We start from the raw sequence: 9,137 nt of genomic DNA, 5'->3' as shown, positions 1-9,137 counted from the left end.
CCATTTTGAGCCTGCCATCTGCAAACAGCCAGGAAGTGTCTCCAGTTCATGGAACTCTGTTTTACCTCCTCAGCCGTGGTCACAGAGTTGCACTTAATCATGCATGGGTTTTTTGGTGTAACCTTGAAAATGAAACAGGCGTATAAAAGACAGGGACAAACCACTTTTTGCCTACCAAAAAGTAAACTTCTTCCTTGCTTTAATGCAGTTGCTCTTTCTCTAAAAGATCAAATGCACTTGAGAGACTGACAGTCTCTCAAATTTTCACTTGCAAAAAAAGGAAGGATTTGTAAAAATTCTGTACCTTGATGAAGCTGTTTTGCTCTTCCAAACAAGTCTGTCTCTGGCTTATTTGCAGAGCAGTTAGTCTTGTATTCCTCTTTACTCTTCTTTGTAACAGTAATAGGTAGACTGATCTAATGTACCAGTAGACCTTCTTCAGCACACTGCTTGTGTGGCTGTGTTGTACTGAAAGGCTGTGGTCTAATTCTGTGAATGTTCATATGGTGTGGGACTGGCTATTACATTTACAATCCAATACTGTAGATGTAATTATGAACAATTGCACCTCATGTTGGCTGCATTATTGAAAATAATAACCTGGATCAATCACACTATATAGATGACATGAAATTATTAAAAAGTCATATTAATTAAGTCACTGTGCTTTTCAGATTTTCTGGTTATGAGAGAAAAGCAAAGCATTTTTCTTTATCTACAGTTATAAAATCATCATTATAGTATCCATATCCTGGTGTAATACTGTGGGTTGGAGCAAATTATGCCTTCTACATCAGATGCTTTGGGCTGTTTGAAATGTTGGGTTTTTTTTTTTAGTACTTACTTTGATATTTCCTGGCCATATTGAGACCTAAGTGCAATATGGATGATGTTTTATGATGCAAGACCATGTGACTGTATTATATTTGCATTCTATGTATAAAGGCCAACCAATGTGACTAATACATTGGAATCTGTTTGTGCAACTCAAGGTTTTGCACATCTAGTTCTGGAAATCAGACCGGTGGCACAGGCCTGGGAACAGCTGCAGCTCTATAATGCATTGTTCTGCCTACCTAGCTCCAGATCAGCAGTCTGAATTTCTTTTTGCTGTGGAGTCTGTCCAAACATCCTTTTGAAAATGACACATCCTGATGCTGGAAGACCTTCCCAGGAAAGTTTCAGCAGGGAGGAAATGGGAGAATATAACATCTCATAAACTCCCTATGACTCCAGAGCAAGGCCCAAAGGCTATCATTACTGAGATGCATATTGTTAACGTCAGTTCCAAAAGAGGATCTCAATTTATTGTGTGTTGGGAGTTTCTAGAGTCAGCTCCATCCTGCTATGTGGTATAACAATGTGTCAGTTGCACAATAGGAGTAACCTCACAGTATTCATATGTCACTTCAACAAGAGAGCAAAAAAAAAAAACAAACTTGTGTAGTTACAGGGTGGTTTGGTTTTTCTGACATTTAATTCTTACATGGCAGGCATCAGTGCTTTAATGGGTGAGATTTTTGGACTGAAAACAAAATCATTAATAGAAAACAGTTACAAGTCTGTACTTCCTATCCTTGACAAACTTCCCTATTTTTTTTTTTTTTCCTTTTATTGTCATGTCATGTCAGAGCTGATTATAAAAGACAGGCTTTATAGCATTACATGGGTGGGCTTTGGACTATTGAGCTTCTGTTCTGGAGATCACAGACCTCAGTTTCACTGTCTTTGCTCTCTCCCTAACAAAGTGAAAACACTGAAGTGACATCCCAGAGGTAAATTTTTTAGCCTTGAATCTAAGTTCATGGATTCTGAGACAGAAGGATAAAGTAGTATTTCACAGTCACAGACCAATCACAAAGCAGTTTCTATTGTGATGGAAAATTAAGTAGCAAATGTGACTCTTGCCTCTCAATTACCCAGTATGTCATAGTGGTTGATCTCTAAAGATAGGCTAGGTCGTGTCCAGGCACCATCTGATACAGAACAAGACCACCCACAGAGGACACCCAGCAGGCAGATCTGCCAGGCTGCTGCTGTCCTGCTGCAGAGATACTGAAAGCAGAAATGGTGACAAACAGGCAGTGACATTAGCAGCACAACAGGAAATGCTCAGAGATGAAGAGAGAGAGGCTGGAAGATAGGAATGAGACAAGGGCTTACATAATCATATTTAGGCAACCATAAACCCATATTAACACCTTCCCCTATGTCCCACTAAATTTTTAATTCCAGAGGTGCCTGGAAGCACTATGTAAAGTGAAATCAAACCACATCAATGTAACATGTGGCATGTGGCATGAGCAGACAGTTCAGTTAAGTCCTACTGCTAACACCTTAATAGCTTTCAGACTAAGGAGTGTGTTTCTCACCCTTGCTCTCCTACCTTCTACATGGAGCAAGAAGTACCATTACAGGAGGTGAGTGTTGTATTTGGACCCTGACTGCCTTCTCTGCCATGTATTGTGGCATAGAAACAGGCTTGAAACAACTGCATGATGGACAGATCAGCTTTCTGGGAAGAGCCTGATGTAAAATCTGATTCGCAATGAACAGAGCTGGATGCATTTTTTCCCTTGTTTTTTGTTGCATTCTTAAGATGTGATGTCAGAGACCTTCTTGGTGCGTATAGATATGTTCTGGTTTGTCCAGGCCTGGGAGGATTTATTAGAACAAGGGAAGTAAATGGTTAAGATTTATCTTAGAGTAGCAGTTCAACCTTAGTCTGTAAAACTGCCTCGTAAATCTCTGGAAATCATTAGGTGTTAATCCATTGCTCAGCTGATCATTGTGAATAGTATACAGGCCTTTAATTGTCATTTTCCAGGAAAGGCCATCTTCTGTTGCTGAGAGAATGGCTCTCAAGTTCATCTAACAACATGTGATAGGAGCAGGGTGGTGATAGATTGAAACAGACTAGAAAGATTGGAACAAGCTAGTGATTTACCTTCTCCATAAATTGGAACCACTGCTGGGGGATGCAGGATGCCAGAAGGGGATGGTGGAACTGATTACTCAAAATCAAGTAAAAATCTAAATTTCCTCCTCTATTCAGGCCTTCCCCACACCAAACAGAAGATACATGAGCAGATATCCTCTCTACTTCACAGGAGCTGCCAATAGAAATTCCTTAGCTCTGTGAGGAATATAGTCTGAGGCCTTGTGAATTATGAGGTCACCTGAAATAGAACAATCACGCCAGGCATTTCCAAATCCTCCTGGTCACAAGGAGTGAACTTAATAAAACACTTGTTTAACTAACAGCAACTGAGGTGTCATGAGCAAGTGAATTCCCCATCACTTCCTCTTGTCACCTGTGATCAATCAACCTCAGGAGGTTCAGAAGTTCATTCATAACCTGCAGAAGAGCAGGACTGTAGGCCCAGACACATGTGGTGTCTCTGAGCCCTTTCTCTGCATCCTTGGCCAGTGGGGCTTCATATTCAGACAAAGGTCTCCGAGGAGTGACAAGGCAAGGATGTGGCCCAGGTTAGTGCCACACTGAGCCACTTGCCTTGGCACAGATCTGAAAGTTGTTGTTCTGGGTTACCTGGGGGTCTTCTCTGACCTCTGACCTGAGGCAGGAGAGGGGTGTGCTGGCTGTGTGAGGCATTGTGCCCACTGCAACTCATTCAAGCTACATTTTGTCCAGAAATGACACTATGGCCCATGCTCTTCCAGACAATTGCAACAAGAAAGCCCTGCCCATCATCTCTCACTCTATTTCTCCTTCCTTTCCTCTCCCTGGATTGGGCACCACTGCCCGAGAGCAGTGGGAACATGCTCATGTGGATATCCTGTCAGGACAGCTCATGTTATGCCCCAAGGTCACAGGAAGACATCAGCCACTAAACAAACTTTTGCACCACTGGGGGAGTCCCTGAGGGTCAGGCAGGGTCAGAGCACAGGTGGGGCTCCTATCCCATTCCTGTTCAAACACCCAGCGGGTGACTCTTAGTTTTCAGTTTTGGTCTTTTGGCTGTTCCGTCCCTGTGTGTTTAAGTATGTGTTGTGTGTGTAGGGAGGGAGTAATACTGATGTTTTTCAGAACCACTCATTTTCTTGCCTTGTTTTTTCCCCTTTTCATAGCATTATTACTCCATTAATATTCCTGAAAGCCAAGCTCTAGCCCAATGGGTTCTCATGATTAAAGACTAAATGCTGCAGAGGAGATGACAGTCCTCACATGTGCCAATGAGTCAGTGAATTCCTTTGTGAAGCCTAAGTCCATCCAGATGTTGACCTCAGCTCTGATGCTATGTTCTTTCCTTATTTTCCTCTAGCATTGCTGGGTCTATTTAAGATGGGTATGACGTGAACATCAATGAAGAAAGACAGGCTTTCTAAGAGGGTAAAATGCTTTCCTTCTTTCTACAATAGGATTGTGAAGCTCTTTCCACTGCCGTAATTCTTGGCTGTTGCCTTAAAAATGCTTGTGTTACAAATATTATTGCTCATTTGGTGCTATGTGCATTACGCAGGCCTAAATGCCTAAAGGCAATCTAAGTATCTTTCTTTGGGTCTAATTTGGATTTTCAGGCTTTTTCTACAAATAGCTACATGGGACTACACTGGTAAGCAGAGAGTACAAAAAAGCAAAGATCTATCTGTATGTGGCTTCTAGAAATGTTCTGCTTTCACAGTCTAAAACCAGTATTTTCATTAAATACAAAGAGAGAGAACAGTATTCTGCCTACCGAGATTTCCCCAGCAATTTTGCTGTTTCTTTACTTTTCTTTGTAATCAATTTCTTAGAAACTGGACTCCGAATTGCACTTTTGAGCAGTTGCTGGTCTAGGTATTTCCTTGTGGATCAGGGCAGCTCCATCATCTTCACCTGCAGGCTGTGTTGCAGCAGGCCAGGAAGTGCTCCTGAAGGTTGGTTGTGGCAGGACTAGAGGCAGCATAGAGCACTGACTGCTGCACAGGTTTTAGCGGGGCTCCAATAGAGGAAATGAGGGTAGTGCCAAATGAATCATGTTCAAGGCTTTTCCTTTCCTTTCCTTTCCCACCCCTCTGGGTGACACAAACCGCTCTTTCATGATGCACATCAGCAGAACTGGATATTTTTTCTAGGACTTTAAACAGATTTCTGGAGTCTGATCTTTAGAAACATTTACTTTGCCAAGTCCCCTCCCAGTTTTGGGACATTTTCTTAAGTGGTACTTTGCTTTCCTGTTGTGGGATTCAGCCTGGAGATGCAGGGACTATAAAAGGGGATTTCCTAATCTCAGCCTGTCCAGTTATGTCCAGCAAAATGGAACTTTCAGGAAGTTCCTCTCCAGCTGTCATAACATACCCTCACCATACTGACCTGCCACAGTGTTGTTTCCTGTTGAGGTATAACTGGTCAGCTGATGAGGGGGGCTTTAGAATGGGAGCAGAATGAGCAGAGCAGTGCACCTCTGGCACTGTTTAGTCTGGATACCCTTATTCCTTTGGTACTGGGATTGGCCTGGTTTTGGTTAGACCTTTAGTTACAGATCCTTCACACCTGGTTGCCATGCACACTTGAATCCTAGGCCTGCTGCTCAGCTCCTGACCTCTTTTCCAGGTTCCAGTGACTTTCATTCCCTGTTCCAAGCCTTTGAATTTCTGTGCTTACACAGGCATTGCTTCCCTGAGCTGCAGCATCAGAGGCACAGCCTCTTCTGCATGTGCAGCTTTCTGGTCTTGGAGGTAGCTTTGGCCCCTTCCCCAAATTTCCCCAAATACTGCCCTTTGAGTAGAGGAAGGTAGGAAAAATGCCAAGGGCAGTGACAGCTGCAAAATGGCAATTCTGACCAGATGCAAAACCAGGATTCAACTCTCTGGAGCCTCTGTGCCAAGCTCCTTCCACCTGATTGTGCTGAATATGCCTGAAGGCAACTGTCAATGGGCTGGAGTACCAGTGACTTGATGTCTATGATACAGTTAAGACAAACTGGCATCTCCCTGTTTAGTTTCCTCTATAAAACTCTTATTTCTACTCTCTACTTTTCTCTCCCTCTTGCTCTTTCTTTTTGTTTATTTGTTTCATGATCTCTGCCAAAATTACATTGAGTTACTTGTAACAACTCATGCCAGGATCAGATCAGCCATATCTGAATTTATGGGCCAATTTTCAAACAGAGTAATTTCCTGCTATTTTCCTGCCTCCTGAGTCAGAACAGTATCTTTCTGCATACTGCCAGGCATGGACAATTCTTACTTAGAGATGAAGCCATTCCCAAACAGAGCCAGTATGCCTTTCAAAGGCCAAGTCTTTCAGCTCTTATTCAGGATTTTTATTGTAATGATCCAGATATGTGTTTTATCACATGTACATTACATTACAGCTCTCATGGCATTTCAGAGATGCAGAAAGAGTGATGGAGGTTACTTTGCAGTGCTTTTCAGAGGTGGTGTTGGGATGAGTTTGAGTTATTTGTTTATGAGATTAATTTATACAGTGCTGCTGCAGAGCTGGTAACAATTTTCATTATGTGCTAGCTGGCTGTACTGCATCTTCAAAAGGGATCTGCTCTATCTCATGGCAGAAAGCAGCACAGGTATGAAAGGAACTCCAAATACTTAAAAAGGCAGCACACAAATGTCCTCCTTCTCAACAACCCACCTTGACAGCACTGGTTTGATAATCAGCAGCTTCTGTGCATTAAGCCAGCCCCATCTGGCTTAGTGACTCAGGGATGTAAGGCAGGAGGGAGGGCTTCTTCCAGTCAACAATTTGACTGCTTATTTTCAGTCTCAGAGACACACATCACATCTGGAATTTTCCCAGTCATGGGTTTTGGTTTTGGATTCATATTGTGAGAGCCTAGGGAGGGTTATTTTGCCATCCAGAATTTCCAGTAGTGGACTGTGGCATTCAAAATTAAAATAAAACAAACAAACAAAAACAACTGTCATCCTTCCTGCAAAGCATCATCTGCTCTTAGGGGTACAAGGAACCACAAAAACCACCACCGACAAAAAAAGGTCATCATTAACTTCATAAAATTCCCAAGGAACAGGTAATACAGCAGCCTGAGGTTCTAGGTGAGGATGAAGTAAATGTAGCCTTGAAGACATATATGTTAAGATGCTGAGTTCCTCATTCAGTGAAAGCCCTGAAATCCTCCCAGGCAGTAAGCCCCAATTTCCTCATTAGAAGAAAACACAAAAAGGGACACTCACAATTTAATGTGCTCAGTTCTGACACAGATGAAGCTGTGGTACTCTGTGTAATCCTTGATGAAAGGCAAAGCAAAGAGCTACCTGGAGGACCACCAAGGCACTGGATATGAGACATCCTCTCAAAAAAAGTTCAGTTAAGGGAAGGCTCCAGATCCATGTCAGATGATAAGATAGGAAATAAGGAATTAGCTTGCTCAAGAGGTCCTTCTAAAGGAAGGGATGGTGTAGGATGGGGAAGAAACTCAGCCTGTCTATACTCTTTCCTCAATTAGAGCAAGAAGTGGCTATCCCACAATCTTTTATTTTACTTAGGGTGTTCAGTGAAGGCTTCCAGGTGTTTCTATATCTCTTTCCTTGCTGTTTCCTTTCCAGGAGTGGTGATCTGCAGTTCTCTGGGAAGACTTAGCACCCTATTGGTCATCAGTGCCTGACAACAGGCTGGCTGTGGGCCTTTGGATTTTCCCACTGACCTCATTTTTCAAGGTTGCATTTTCCACCTCTGATGGTTTCAGGTTTGATCTTAAAATAACTCTACCTTGCAGTGATTCATCCACATCTAAGGGTTGGGTTTCCTGGCCTCTTCTGAGCCTGGGTATGTTTTGGTTGTTCCTCACTGATCACTACTCAGTTTGCCCCCAGGAGGGCCTTTTGACCATGCTCTGATCATTTTTTTTTTGTGCTCTAGTCGTATTGAAATGTATTTCACACCCAATATCTGTCAACAACGGGAGAGAGCTGAAGATAACATGACAAGCTTTGACTTGGAAAGGTATAGTATTAGGTGCTTATGTATTTTCCAAAAACAGGTACAACTCTGCATTGCCATGGTGACATAGCCCTTCTTAATTCTCCTAAGCAATGAAAATTAGGGGACTTACTGGCCAGAGAATGAAAGTATGGACCCAGGGGCCTGGGAGATGACACATACTTGTTCATGAGTTTGGAAGCCCACTTAGTTCAGGGAGAGAAAGCATAATTCAAAAATGGCTAGCTACTGACATCCAAGAATAGGATTTAGATCCATCAAAAAAGAAACAAAAAAAAGTAAAAAAGAAAAAAAGAAAAGAAAGAGTTTTATTCAATACAACAAACACAAATCTTCTGCATGTGGTTGATTTTTTTTGTCTGTGTGGTTATTTCCCATCTATATTCTGCTTTATAAGCAAGAAAGGAAGACCTGCTTCTTTTTTACCAACTATATATGTACAGGACAAGATTAAGACTCAATAATCAGTGAATTTTAAAGCTGACCCCCCCCCCCAAAAAAAAAAAAAATCCACCTCCCTTGCAGGCAGAGAAGAGGATAAGCCTATTTCATTTTTTTTTACATCCTGACATTGACTGGCTTCAAACACCTTGTACAGTATTGCAGTTACAGGATGTAATGTTACCACATATCCTGAATTTAGGTTTTGGTGGGAAACAAAGGCTCTCTGTCATTCTATTGGGGAATTCACCAGTATTCCTGCCAGCTCATCATCTTCCTAATGTTGCCAAGTAGTATGTGATTAATTGCCATGAGACAGACGAGGAAAAAAACCACAAGATACAACAGAAAAAGAAACATTTTGGAAATTAACTTATACAAGATATATTTGCTCGCACTTTGATATTTGAATCCTTTTTGTTCACGTCATCAGGCTTTTGACAAAAGTTCTGATGTTTGTGTGCAGAGACTATCCGATAAGAGTGAGGAGTTCAGCAACTGAGGATTTAAGGAAAACAGCAGCTATCACAGGAATTGACAACCTGCATGTCCTTTAAAACAGAAATGCCTAAACTGTGAGTCATGGCTGGTGTCTAAGCCCAACTCACCTGATTCATGTTTTCAGCTGAGATTGACTTAGGAAGATATGAAAAATCATAGGAACTGATATCAGCTAGTGGTCCCAAATCACTTGTTGATACCAAGCTGGGAGCTGCGTATGGGACTAAAGGGATCATTACCATGACTTTGGCATCATCCATCCTTTCCTCCGATG

At 42.0% G+C, this 9,137-nt stretch overlaps 1 long non-coding RNA gene across 3 annotated transcripts; it reads left to right on the top strand.

The window, feature by feature from the left end:
• The first annotated feature begins 1,953 nt into the window (after window positions 1-1,953).
• LOC128810037 (uncharacterized) lies at window positions 1,954-8,902 on the top strand. Of its 3 annotated transcripts, none has more exons than XR_008437909.1 (5): window positions 1,954-2,420; window positions 4,284-4,351; window positions 7,528-7,747; window positions 7,841-7,924; window positions 8,829-8,902. It is a non-coding gene; the product is annotated as an uncharacterized LOC128810037 (long non-coding RNA). The 3 variants fall into 3 exon arrangements; XR_008437908.1 differs by lacking the exon at window positions 8,829-8,902 and adding an exon at window positions 3,056-3,489 and having other exon boundaries at window positions 7,841-8,180; XR_008437907.1 differs by lacking the exon at window positions 8,829-8,902 and having other exon boundaries at window positions 7,841-8,180.
• Window positions 8,903-9,137: the final 235 nt, after the last annotated feature.

The sequence above is a fragment of the Vidua macroura genome, chromosome 7, assembly GCF_024509145.1.
Source record: "Vidua macroura isolate BioBank_ID:100142 chromosome 7, ASM2450914v1, whole genome shotgun sequence".
Taxonomy (NCBI): Eukaryota; Metazoa; Chordata; class Aves; order Passeriformes; family Viduidae; genus Vidua; species Vidua macroura.
This window is presented reverse-complemented; position numbering and strand designations above follow the sequence as displayed.